Source organism: Notamacropus eugenii, chromosome 4 (assembly GCF_028372415.1).
Source record: "Notamacropus eugenii isolate mMacEug1 chromosome 4, mMacEug1.pri_v2, whole genome shotgun sequence".
Taxonomy (NCBI): domain Eukaryota; kingdom Metazoa; phylum Chordata; class Mammalia; order Diprotodontia; family Macropodidae; genus Notamacropus; species Notamacropus eugenii.
The window spans coordinates 104198927-104212929 of record NC_092875.1 but is presented as its reverse complement, the minus strand read 5'-3'; positions in this window follow the sequence as shown (position 1 = coordinate 104212929).

Genomic DNA, 14003 nt, shown 5'->3' with positions numbered 1-14003 from the left:
GGAAAAGATTCATAGAGAAGGGAAAGGTTAAGTTATATATCTCATTGCCAGAGAGAAGAGTTGCTGGGAGACAGAATTCTTCTCAGTCTTCAGGAAAACAAACAAATCAAAAAATCTTCCTGACAATCAGAGCTGTCCATAAGTAGGATGAGCTGCCTCAAGAATTAGGGGCACAGTGGTAGGGATGGTGCAGAGGTGGGGTCTCCTGATGCCTGCAGGGCTGTGTTACATGTCTTCTGAGGTCTCTTGTAGCATTAAGCTTTGGTGACTCTGCATCTGAGACTCTGAATCTGTCTTTGCTTTTCCCTGAGGGGATCATAATCTATCTGGCGAGAAAAGACAATACAATAGCTTATCTTTTTCAAATGCTTTGCTATTTTGAAGTTAAATTTTATTTTTCAATTAGCAAGCATTTTTCTCTCCCCTTTACTTTTCCCTCCACACTGAAAAACCAAAACTAAAACCCTTTACTATCGTCAAACAGAACAATCTCCCTATTAGTCATGTCTGAAAATGTGTCTCACTTTGCCTGCGTAGTCCCTTACCTCTCTGTCAATAGGTGAGTACTCTTGTTACGGGACAGAGAGGTGCTACAGTTAAAGTAGGGAACTGAGTTCAAATCCTATTTCAAATGCTTACTAGTCATGCGTCCTTAGACAAATCAGTTTCTCTTAGCCTCAGTTTTCTTATCTGTACAGTGGGGATAATAATAACTATAACACAAGGCTATCATGAAGATCAAACGAGAATATATAAAGTGCTTTGCAAAACTTAAAGTTTAAATAAATTCTATTGTAACTATAATTAGTCCTCTAAAATCATGGCTCATCAATGCATTGATCAACTTTTAAATCTTTTCAGACTTGCTTATTTTAATATAAGGTATTGTTCTAGAATAAATTATTCCTCTGGTTCATACTCACTTTATTCTGCAATAGTTCATACAAGTCTTCCCAGGCTTTTCTGGAACCATCCATCCTCTTTGTCATTTTTTACAATATATACTGTAATTTGTTTAGCTATTCCTCAATTGATTGAAACCTCTTTAGTTTATAGTTATTTGCCACTATGGAAAAAAGAGCTGTTATATTTTTGTATACTGGGGTCCTTTTCCTCTTTCCTTGATTTCTTTGAGATAGAGTCCTAGTAGTAGAATCAGTAGGTTAAGAGGCATATACAGGTTAGTCACTTTTGGTACATAATTCCAAATTGCTCTCCAGAAAGGCTTGACCATTAATTTATAGCTCCACTAACAATGAATCAATGTACTTGTTTTCCCACTGCCCCTAAAACATCTCCCACTTTCCTAGTCAAAATTTGCCAACATGCTGGTGTGAACGTGGGTTCTATAATGACTATACCAACCTGTTAGAACTATACAACTAAGGCTTCTAAAGCCCCCAAATGCTTAACATGCCAGTGATCCTTTTCCAGTAAACTCTAGCTGAATTTGGGGATTCTTGTAGCTATCAGAAACCAAACAGCTCGAGCAACTTTGAGAACAGCTGCAGACTCAAGTCCTTGTTCAGGACTTTCTAAACATCCTGGCTTATTATGTTGACAGATGTCTTCTCCCTTGTCGCATCCCCCACACATACCTGAAAGCCTCTAGAAACGATTTCACCCTTTTCCCACTCCTCTTTGAGCAGCCGAGAACTATCTTTTCCTCTCTGCTCCCTTGCAGTATCTTCTCTCCTCTGCAAGCCCTTTTCTCAGACAATAAAGCTTTGTAATTTGTGATCCAACTCTGTTTTCTTTCAGGTGCTTTTATGGACTTGGGGATCTTTTAACAACAGGCTTGAGGAAGAACCACAGAATTTCTTTAATTCACATTTCTCTAATTTATTAAGAATTTGGGGCATTTAAAAATATGGCTAGTAATACTTTGAACTTCTTTTGATAATTGCCTCGTCATATATTTTGAAAATTTATTGATTGAGGAATGGCTCTTATTCTTTTAAGTTTGAATCAATTCCTTATACATCTTAGAAATGAGACCATCAGAGAAATTTTCTACAAAGCTTTTCTATAGTTTTCTGTTTACCTTTTAATTGCATTGGTTTTGTTGTGTAAATACTTTTAAATTTTACTTAATTAGAATTATCTTTTTGTCACCTGTGATACCCCCTATCTCTTGTTTGGTCATGAACTCTTCTTCTATCTATATATCAGCAAGATAATTTCTTCCTTATTCTTCTAATTTGTTTATGATGTGGCATTTCATATATGTCTAATATCCATTTGAAGTTTATATTTGTGTCTAGTGTGAAGTATTGATCTAAACCTTCATTCTTCCAGACTACGTTTCAGTTTCTAAGAAGTTTTTGACGGAGTAAATACAAGGATGATTCAATATTAAAATTTTTTAAAAATTGACTGTATCAATAAACAAAAACCATACTAATATATCACTAGATTCTGAAAAAGTCTGAAATAAAATAGAATACCCATTTATGTTTTTTTTAACAGTAGAAATTATAGAAATAAATGGACTTTTCTTAATATGGTAAATATTATCTATCGAAAAAAAGAGCCAGTATTATATGTAATGAAGAAAAATCAGAGGCCTTTACAATAACAACGGAGATAAAGCAAAGATATCCATATTCTGATATAGGGATGTTCTCCACGGTGAGGGCTTGGACTCTTTTCTTTTCACCACCACTATCTGATATAGTGTTAGAAATTCTGGCTATAGCAATAAGAAAAATAATAAGAAAGGAAAAAGCATAGACAATGAGGAAATACAATTCTTACTACTTGCTGATGACATGATGGTTTATTTAGAGAACTTTATAGTAGTTAAAATTAATTGAAAGATTGAAGGGTTTCTTGGCAAAGATACTGGAGATACTCATTTTACAGATGAAGAACTGAGGCAGAATTCAGTGACTTGCCCAGGGTCACACAGCAAGTAAGTGTTAGGTCAGATTTGAACTCATGTTCTGACACCAGGGCCAACGCTCTATCCAATGCACTGCCTAGCTGCCCATAAAAAATTAAAATACTAAATACATTAGTTTACATATTGAATATCATACAAGTCAAACTACCAAAGGATCATTTTATAGAACTAGAAAAATAGTTATGAAATGTATTTGGAGGAAAAGGTTAGTAATCTCAAGAGAAATGATGAAAAAAAAAAGTGCGAATGAGGGAACCTAACAATACCTGATCTCAAACTCTACTACAAAATAGTAATCATCAAAGTGATTTAATGCTACTTTGACAAATAAAGAAGTGGATCAGTGCAAGAGATTTTGAAAAAAATATCCAGAAGCAAATGAACCTATTAACCTAGTGTTTGATAAACCCAGACCTTTATAATTTGCAAGGTGATGTCATATCCATTCTCAATTGATCCTCCCAACAAGCTTATGATAATGGCAATACAAGATTTATTGGAGTGGTATGTAGATTGTTGAATGTGGAACGATGAAGAGCTGAGTTCAAATCCTGCCTCTGACATTTACTACCTGTGGGATCCTGGCAAGTCACTTAACCTCTGCCTCATCTTTCTGCTCTGTAAAATGGGAATAATAATACTCCTATCTCCTAGGGTTGTTGTGAGGATCAAATGGGATAATTGTAAAGTGCTTAGTACGGTGACTGACACACAGTAAGTGTTGCATAAATGATGTTTTTTTAAACCACCCCTCTGAACTTCTGTTTCTTTATCTGTAAAATGAGGTTGTTGAATTTGGTATTCTTTAAGGTCCCTTCCAGCTTTAAATGCATGAGGCGATATTAATAATTCAATTAAATAAATATTTATTAACTGAGGGAGGAGGTTGAGGTTCAAGAATGGGAAATAATTTGTCTGAGGTCATATAGCTTCTAAGTGTCAGAGTTGAGATTAGGACCCAGATTTTGTTGCACCAGAGATGGTGGTGACAGTGTATAGGAGCTGAAGGAGTAGGAGATCCTCTAAACTACCATGTGTGGCATCTAGGTCCTCAAATGTGACCCTTTGACTGAATCCAAACTTCACAGAACATATCCCCTTAATAAACTGATTTGTTTAGAGTTTGGTTTAGAGCTGGGGTGGGGAAGCTGTGGCCTCATGGTCACATTTGAGGACTGCATTTGAGAACCTAGAGAGTCACACGTAGCCTCGGGACTGCAGGGTCCCTATGCCTGGTTTACAGTCTTAACCAAAAGCCCTTCTCTTCACATATTTCATCTTAGCAATTCTGTCCCTGAGAGACCATGTGGTTTGCTAGAAAGAACAATGAACTTCATGGGATCATGGGATTTTAGCATTAGAAGGAAACCAAGGGATGCAATTCAATTTAATCAACATTTAATCCAAGTCCTTCCTTATACAGATGAAAAAAATCAAGTTTAGAAAAGTGAAAAGATTCTCTTCAAGGCCACTTATATAGTAAATGATATAGCCAGGAATTAAACCCAGATTTCCTGCCTCCATGCCTTTTCTATGGCATCATGGTGACTCGAGATCTGAGTGTGACCTCCAACTCTATTTCTCAGTGACAATCTGCTTTGCCCCTTTTGGCATCACTCTCCTGATCCGTAAAATAAAGACATTGGACTGGATGATCTCTGATGTCACTTCTGAATTTCATCCTTTTTAGATTCACAACTAAAATCATTACCTACTATTTCTTACCTTGAGGTTAACTCCTTGCTATGTTCTGGGTTGTTTCATTGATTATTTGATTCATATTCTCTTGAGAGATAACAGGGCAAGAGCAGAGCACCCTGACTGTGGGGTCTAACAGAGAGAAATCATCCATATACACAACAATTTGGTTCTCTAGAGAGAAGTCTGTGATTCCATAAAACTTTTACTGGGAATCATGTGTGCTCTGGGGAATGATGCAGCCCCAGAGATGGCTGAGGATGGAATCAGGGGCAGAGAGTTATCAGGGTTTCCTGAGCCAGGTTAGGAGCTGCAGAAATGAGAGCTGAAAAGAGCAGAGGAGCAGGGTCTAGGAGTTCCATGTATGCACAGACAGTGATGAAAGTCCAGAGGAATGTGGATGTATAGTGAAATACTATATCTGAAAAATGAAAACGCACCTTATTTTCCCTTTTTAGGAGGCAGAAGATATGTTACTACCAGAAATGTGCAAGCAAAGGGCAAAGTGGGAGCAAAAAAAAGAGGAATAATTTGTGCCTGAGAGAGATATTCATGGAGACTTCACAAAGACTTACTGGAGATGGTAGCTCTTAAGTTAAACATTAGAAGATGAGCAGTGAGGTGGTACAGTGGGTAGAGCACTGGGCTTGGAGTTCAAATCCTGCCTCAGACACTTATTGGCTATGTGACTTAGGGCAACTCAATTAAACCTGTTTGCCTCAATTTCCTCATCTGTAAAATGAGCCGGAGAAGGAAATGGTGAACCATTCCAGTATCTTTGCTAAGAAAGCTCTAAATGGAGTCATGAAGAGTTAGACATGACTGCACAATAGCAAAAATTTCAACAGATAAAGGAAGAGGAACTCGAGGTTAGGCAAAGGCAAGGAAGCAGGTAAGCAGAGGTGTTGGGGATAGTGAAGAGCCCATTTTTGCCATAATAATGATAATGATCAGCATCCACTTATTGGATAGTTTTCTACTTATTTTTGACTCTGCTGACCAGCCCATCCTCCTGGATACTTTCTCCTTTCTTCTGGCCTTTCATGGCACTGCTTTTTTTTTCTTCTGACTTTTCTCCTCTCTATGTGTGAGTTCCATCTTAGTCTTTTTTTCGGATGTGAAGTCAGTTTCATGTCTTGATGTATAGTTATTCTCCGGAGTCTCAGTCAGGACCCTTTTCTCTCAATAATTCTGATGGGTGATAACCTTTATTCAGATATTACAAAAGTTTACATATCTAGCCAGAAAGAGATGTGGTACAGTGGGGGGAAAAATGAGCATTCTGGAATTAGAGAACCTAGATTTAAATCTTCTCTGTTACTTATGCAATCCTATGCTAGTTAGTTAATATCCCCAGGCCTCAAAGTCCTCATGTGAAAACAAGAGACTTAAATTAGATGGACTGAGATTCCTTCCAGGGTTATATCTGTGATCCCATGGGTCCTCTTCTAGGCTCTAGTCCTACCTTACTGAGGCCGCTAGGTGGTGCAGTGGATACAGCACCAGTGCAGGAGTCAGGAGGACCTGAGTTCAAATCTCACCTCAGACAACTTGACACTCACTAGCTGTGTGACCTTGGGCAAGTCACTTAACCCCAATTGCCTCATCCTGGGTCATCTCCAGTCATCCTGATGGATATCTGGTCAATGGATTCAGATGGCTCAGGAGAAATGAGGCTGATGACCTGCACAGCCCTCCCTCACTCAAAACAAACTCAAGAGCAAGTCATGTCATTATTTCTCTGATAACATGGTCTTCTTCGGCAACGAAGGATGAACACACACAGTCCTACCTTACCAGTTGACTACCTGCTGAACATTTCTTCCTGGATATCCCACAAATACATCAAATCAAGCTGTTCAAAAAAGAACTTATTATCTTCTCCACTAAACTGAACTCTTCTCTTGACTTCCCTGTTTCTGTTGAGAACACCATTACCTTCTATTCAACCATTTTTCGTATCTCCATTTTCCCTTACCTTCCCACTGCCTCATCCAAATCCCATGCCATCTAATTAGCTGCAAAATCTTTATAGTACTATCTCCATAACATTTCCTATATTTGGTAACTAGGTAATATAGAGGACAGAATACCAGACTTGGAGTAACAAAGACTGGTGCTCAAGCCCTGCCTCAAACACCACTTTGTGACCCTGGACAAGTCACTTAACTTCTCTTAGCCTCAATTTCCTCTTCTATAAAATGGAAATGTTAATAGTATACACCTCAAAATGTTGTAGAAATCAAATGAGTTAACAGATAAAGTAGCAAGCTTTTAAGTGTTATATAAATGCTAGCTATTCCTGTTATTATTTCCCTTGTCTCTACTCAAATTGTCCTTCACCATCTCATACCCTCACTACCCTCCATCTAGTCTATTTTTGTAGCTTTCTAATTGATCTTGATGATCATTGCCTTTATTTCTTCAAAATATCCTTCATTGAGCTGCCAAAATACTTTCTTTCCCCCCCCAAATTTATTAATTTATTTGTTTTCAGTTTTCAACATTCACTTCCATAAGTTTAAAATTTTCTCCCCCTCCCTCCCTAAGATGGCATGCAATCTTATATGGATCCTATAGATATATTCTTATTAAATACATTTTAACATTAATCATGTTGCATAAAATAATTATAGAGAATAGGAGGAACCATGAGAAAAACAAAACAAAACAAAAGAGAAAATAGTCTGCTTCATTGTGCATTCCAACTCCATAGTTCTTTCTCTGGATGTGGATGGCATTTTACATTATGAGTCCTTTGGAAATATATTAGGTCCTTGCATTGATGAGAAGGGCTAAGTCCATCAAAATCAGTCCCTGTGCACTGTGGGTATTACAGCATATAATGTTCTTCTGGTTCTGCTTGCTTCACTTAGCATCAGTTCATATAAGTTTTTCCAGGTTTTTCTGAAATCCACCTGTTTGTCATTTCTTATAGCACAACAGTATTCCATTACATTCATATACCACAGTCAATCCCCATTTGATGGGCATCTCCTCGATTTTCAGTTCTTGGCCACCACAAAAAAGAGTTGCTATAAATATTTTTGTACACGTGGGTCCCTTTCACATTTTTATGATCTTTTTGTGACACAGCCCTAGAAGCAGTAGTGCTGAGTCAAAAAGTGCTCTTTCTAAAGCACAAGTCTGACCATGTCATGTCTTTGCTCAAGAAGCCTTGATGTCTCTCATGGCTCTTTCCAAACTCCTCTAGCATTTTAAAGTTCTTTACTATCTGGTTCCAACCTATCTTTTCCCAGACTGATCACATCTTATTCCTTTTCACACATATTCCAATTCTGGCTGAACTCACCTACTTGCTGTGCCCCATACACAAAATATCATCACCCCCCTCTGTGCCACACCTGTGACGTGCCTCCTCCTTACCTCCATATTTTAGAATCTCTGTCTTTCATCGGAGCACAACTCAAGTCAATTTCTCTGGAATATAAGAGCTATTCTTGACCTTCGCTTACAAATAAGTGTTTGGGATTAGATCATAGACTAATAGAACTTAGAGAAGGAAGTGACTTAAGATATCAACTACTCCCATTACCTCATTTTACAGGGGAGCAAACTGAAGACCACAGAGGGGAACCCACTTGCCCAAAGCTACACATTTAATAAATAGCAAAGCCAGTGTTCCAGTCTATTTCTTTTCATTCCAAATCCATTGGTCTTTCCATAATTCCCTCATACTTTCTTGTCACCAAATTGCATCTTCCTTCCTCAGTCCCCAGTAGGCAGATCTCCTGTCTCTTGGGTCTTCTGAGATGGGGAGGCAGATCCCTAAGCTTCTCACTAATTAAGGTTTTTTTTTCCCTTTCTTTATTTGGAGTCTGGACAAGACTACCTTATCTTCATTCTTCCTTCCATGGCTGCTGCTGGAAGTGTAGTTAATCTCATCTTTCTGGTGACAACTCTGGAGAAAAGGCCAAGGAGGCATCAGTAAGATTTCTCTCAGGGCTCCCTGAGGGAGCAAATATAGAAGAATTATCTATATTGGTAGAAAAACCTAATGCTTTCCAAGTAAAAAAAGAAAATCTCAAACAGAATTAATTTATAAATTTATATACTTCCCTGAGGGGATGACTATTTGTATCACTGCATCTCTTCTCATTAGCTCATATTTGTTCTTTCTCTGTGGGTTCTAAGGCCAGCCTCAGATGCTCTTCTGTACCTGATGGCTCTTGATAGAAAAATTCCTCAGACAGCATAGGGATAGTTTGAAGAGCTGTGTTAAATGTATATGTGTCTCTGTGTGTCTGTGTTTCACAGGGACTTGAATAGAATGTACCAACTCATAGTTTTAGAGTTGCAAGGGACTTTTGAGGTCATTTATTTCACTCCCCATTTTTTACAGACTGGAATACTAAAACTTATAGAAGGAACATGACTTGCCCAAGGCAACACAGTGGTCAAGTCAGATTGGGAATTTAGGAACTGATGCACCCATAGCAAGGTTTAGGGTTGCAGAGTGATGAGCTAGATAAATCTGCACTTTAAAAGTTAGTACCACAGTGTTTGTTAAATCAGATCCCTGCCTATTCTAGGAACTGAGGAGTTAAAAGCAAGCTCTTACAGGCCAGGCTTGTTGAAGGTAGCTAGTTTTGACCCAAGATGTCAGTAGGGAATCAGACAGGGAAAGTGTGGGGACACCAGGCAGCAATGTGATACAGCAGAAAAAGAACTAGCTATGGTGGTGGTGACCTGGGTTCAAATCCCACCTCTGAAGCTGCCTATCTGTGTGACCTGGGGTAAATTGCTTAAACTCTGTAAGCCACTGTATTGTCATCTATTAAATGAAGGCTTGAACTACATGGCCTCTGAGGGCCCTTTTAGAGCTATGATCTAAAGGGAGTGCTGTTTTGGCCAACCTCCTCCAGATGCTGTCAAGATCAGGACTATGGAAATGGCCTCGTTTCACTCATAAATCTCTCAGTGTTCTCCTCAATCCCCAAGGGAGTTTTTCCCTGACCTTGGCACAGGTGGAAGGCTTATCTTTCTGAAGGATGAACTTGATCTATTCCATTAGGATCAAATGAGATAATATTTATAAAGTGCTTAGTACAAGTCTTCGCACATACCAGGCACTTTAAAAATCCTACTTCCTTTCTTCCTCCCTCCCTCCCCTTCTCCATCTCTCCCTTCCCTTCCGCCCCCTACTTCCCTCTCTCCTTCCTTCTTTCCTTTCTCCCTCCTTTCCTTACTTGGCTCCCTTCCCTCCTTTCTCCCTGCCTCTCTTTTTTCCCTCCTTTCTTTCTTCTCATTTCTTTTTTTCTCCTTCCCTCTCTCCCTTCCTTCTTTCTTTCTTTCCTTCCTTCCTCCCTCCCTTCCCTCCTTCCATCTCTCCTTTGTTTGTTTCATTTTTTTCTTTCTTTTTCTTTTTCCTCCCTTCCTCCCTCCCCCTCTCCTTCCCTTTATCCTTTCTTCTTTTCTCCCTCCCTTCCCTCCTTTCTTTCTCTCTTGCTTCCTTCTTTCCTTCCTCCCTTTTTTCTTTCCCTCCTTCCCTTCTTTTTTCCTCTCTTATTTCTTCCAGACCTCTGATGAGGAAGAGCCCACAACTTCTGGATCCAACCCCTTTCTCCTCTTAAATTAAACTATTAAAACATTTTTCCTAACTTCAAGCCTAATTTGCCACTTTGAAGCTCCCACCTGGGGGCGCCTTTGGGGCCAAATGGAACAAATCTTCTCTTACCCTTTTTATCTGAGAGCCTTTCAAATACTTGAACACAGTTCTCATGCACCCACCATCTGAGCCTTAAGGTTCCTACAACCAATCTTCATAATTCATTGACTTCAAGCCCTTTCCCTATCTGGCTACTTCTTCCATGCTCCCTCCCACCATTCCCTGCGAAGTTCTCTAATCTATGACCTTGCCACACCATGACACCCAGAACTGAGCAGAGTACTCCAGATGTGGTCTGATCAGGACAGAGTACAAGGCGATTTCCTCTTTATTCTTGTAAACTGCACCTTTTAATACAACTCCAGGTGATATTCATATTTTTGGCTGCTATCGAATTATACTGAGCTTTCAGTTTATTCTCTCCTCTGCCCCAGGTCTTTTTCAAACAAACTTCACTCTAAACAGACTTTCCTCACTTTGTGAACTTGATTTTTTTAACTCAAGTGTAAGACTATATTATCATCATTAAATGCCATTTTACTTGACTCAACTCAATGTTCTCACCTTCAAAGATGACTTTGGATGCCAACTGTTTATCAGTGAATTAACCCCCTCTCACCTTTATGTCCCTTGGTTCCTTCAGTTTCAAGTTAGTCACTCTTTTGCATTGTACCATGTTTGGCTTGAGTGATGATGAAATTTCTAAGAACTAATTGAATTCCATCTCTTGTTCTGAAGGAATGTGGGCATTTTGATCTGACAAAAGGTGATAAAAGTGCTGCTGCCCCCTTACCTTGTGAAACTGTAAGGGTTAGGGTTTGCGGCCTATAGTTGCTCATTGGGGTTGCTCAGAGGAGTGCAAGTGAAGGAGCTTGTGGGGCCTTCTTTCTCTCATAACATGCACTACCCTCTACTAGAGTCTGCTAGTTTCTTTCTTATCATGAGGGAACAGAATGAGAACATTCTGACTTTTCTTGATCATTGTGAGTTGACAGTTAAGACCACCTCCCTTTCCTCTCTTTACCTTCTGTCCTACCCTAAATCTTGACAACCAATCAGTCTGGGGAATTACGCTTATCATTGAGAAATGAGGTGGATCAATTAGTTATTGCCATATATTGTTAGGAACGCTTAAAGGAAGAGGCCAGTCCATTTGGTATCAAGACTGAGTTGCTCCACATGCTGCTGAGAAATAGGGACTATATTCCTGATATTGGGAGTAAGTCAGACAAGTAGTAGGTCATTAATTGAATGAATTTGGGCTTTAGACCAGCAGGAAGCTGTGCTGATTGAGACTTGTGGGAGGGGATTAAACAATGATTTTAGGGTTTGGTCATCAGGGATTTGATGGTTTAGTTGAGTGATAGATTATTGAAATAAAGGGAGGATTAGAGTTTTATCAGAGAGTCCAGAAGGCAGAGTTAGGGGAAGAGCAAGAGAAACTGAATCTATTGTTATTGGAAACCATCTGGAGACCTCAATTATCCAGCCCTCCCAGTTTGGAACTATGATACCACTTACCTTTACTTAAACTAGACCCTTTAAATTCAATCCCTTTTTCTGGCTATGTAAGGGGAAAATCAATGGTCTGTCTCCACCTCCAGTATCACTTTACTAATGCCTTCACATGCTTGAAGACAGTTCTTGTGACTCCACTCAGGCTTCTCTTCTCCAAGCCAAATATATTCAGTTTCTTTAACTGAACCTTATATGGCATGGACTCAGGGCTCTTCACCTTATACTTAAGTGCTTCTTGCCTGAGACACCCTCCCTCTTCAGCTTCTGGTGCCTTCCCCCACCAAAACATTACACTTGGATTTATTTTACATTTAATCATATAAGAACATGGTGACTCCCTTGCTCTTTGGGAGAAAGAATTGCTTCATTCATGTCTTTGTGTCCCCAGCACTTATGTAGTATTTAGCACATAGCAGGTGATTTTAGTTCTTGTGTCGTTTTTTTAGGTGTATTCAACTCTTCATGATCCCATTTAGTGTTTCCTTTTTTTAAAAAATTATTATGAATCTATTTATTTAAAGTTTTCAACATTCATTTCCATAAAATTTTGAGTTCCAAATTTTCTCCCCATCTCTCCCCTCCCCCCACCCCAAAACACTGAGCATTCTGGTTACCCCTTGCACCAATCTGCCCTCTCTTCTCACATCCCTCCTTTCCCTTATCCCCATCCTCTGTTTTGTCCTGTAGGGCAAGATAAATTCGTATACCCCATTACCTGTACTTCTTATTTCTCAGTTGTATGCAGGAACAGTACTCAACATTTGTTCCTAAAACTTTGAGCTCCAACTTCTCTTCCTTCCTCCCTCCCCACCCATCCCCACTGAGAAGGCAAGCAATTCAATATAGGCTATTTATGTGTCATTTTGCAAATGACTTCCATAATAGTCATGTGGTATAAGACTAACTATATTTCCCTCCATCCTATCCTGCCCCCCATTTCTTCTATTCTCTCTTTTGACCTTGTCCCTCCTCAAGAGTTCTAATTGCTCTCTCCTCCCATTTCTCCTCCCTTCCATCATCCCCCAACCCTGGTTATCTCCTTCTCCCCTACTTTCCTGTATTGTAAGATAGGTTTTCATACCAAATTGAGTGTGCATGTTATTCCTTCCTTGAGCCAAAGGTGATGAGAGTAAGCTTCACTTTTTCCCTCTCACCTCCCCCTTTTTTTCCTCCTTTGAAAAGGCTTTTTCTTGACTCTTCTATGAGAGATAATTTGCCCTCCTCCCAATATATTCCTCTATCACCCCTCAATTTTATTTTTTTTAAATATGATCCCTTCCTATTCAACTCACCCTGTGCTCTCTCTGTGTGTGTGTGTGTGTGTGTGTGTGTGTGTATAATCTCCCCAACTATCCAGACACTGAGAAAAGTTTCAAGAGTTACAAATATTATTTTTCCAGGTAGGAATGCAAATAGTTCAACTTTAGTGAGTCCCTTATGATTTCTCTTTCTTGTTTACCTTTACCTTTGCATGCTTCTCTTCATTCTTGTGTTTGAAAGTCAAATTTTCTTTTCAGCTCTGGTCTTTTCATCAAGAATGCTTGAAAGTCCTCTATTTCATTGAATGACCATATTTTGCCCTGAAATATTATATTCAGTTTTACTGAGTAGGTGATTCTTGGTTTTAATCCTAGTTCCTTTGGCTTCTGGAATATCATATTCCAAGCTCTTCAGTCCCTTAATGTAGAAGATGCTAGATCTTGTGTTATCTTGATTGTATTTCCACAGTACTCAAATTGTTTCTTTCCAGTTGCTTGCAATATTTTCTCCTTGACATGGTAACTCTGGAATTTGGATAGAATGTTCCTAGGCATTTCTCTTTTTGGATCTCTTTCAGGAAGTGATTAGTGGATCCTTTCAATATTTATTTTGCCCTCTGGTTCTAGAATATCAGGGCAGTTTTCTTTGATAATTTCATGAAAGATGATGTCTAGGCTCTTTTTCTGATCATGACTTTCAGGTAGTCCCATATTTTTTAAATTGTCTCTCCTGGATCTGTTTTCCAAGTCAGTTGTTTTTACAGTGAGATACTTCACAGTATCTTCCATTTTTTCCATTCTTTTGGTTTGGTTTTGTGATTTTTTGGTTTTTCATAAAGTCATTAGCTTCTATCTGTCCCATTCTAATTTTTAAAGAACTATTTTCTTCAGTGAGCTTTTGAACCTCCTTTTCCATTTGACTAATTCTGCTTTTTAAAACATTCTTCTTCTCATTGGCTTTTTTAACCTTTTTTGCCAGTTGAGTTGGTCTATT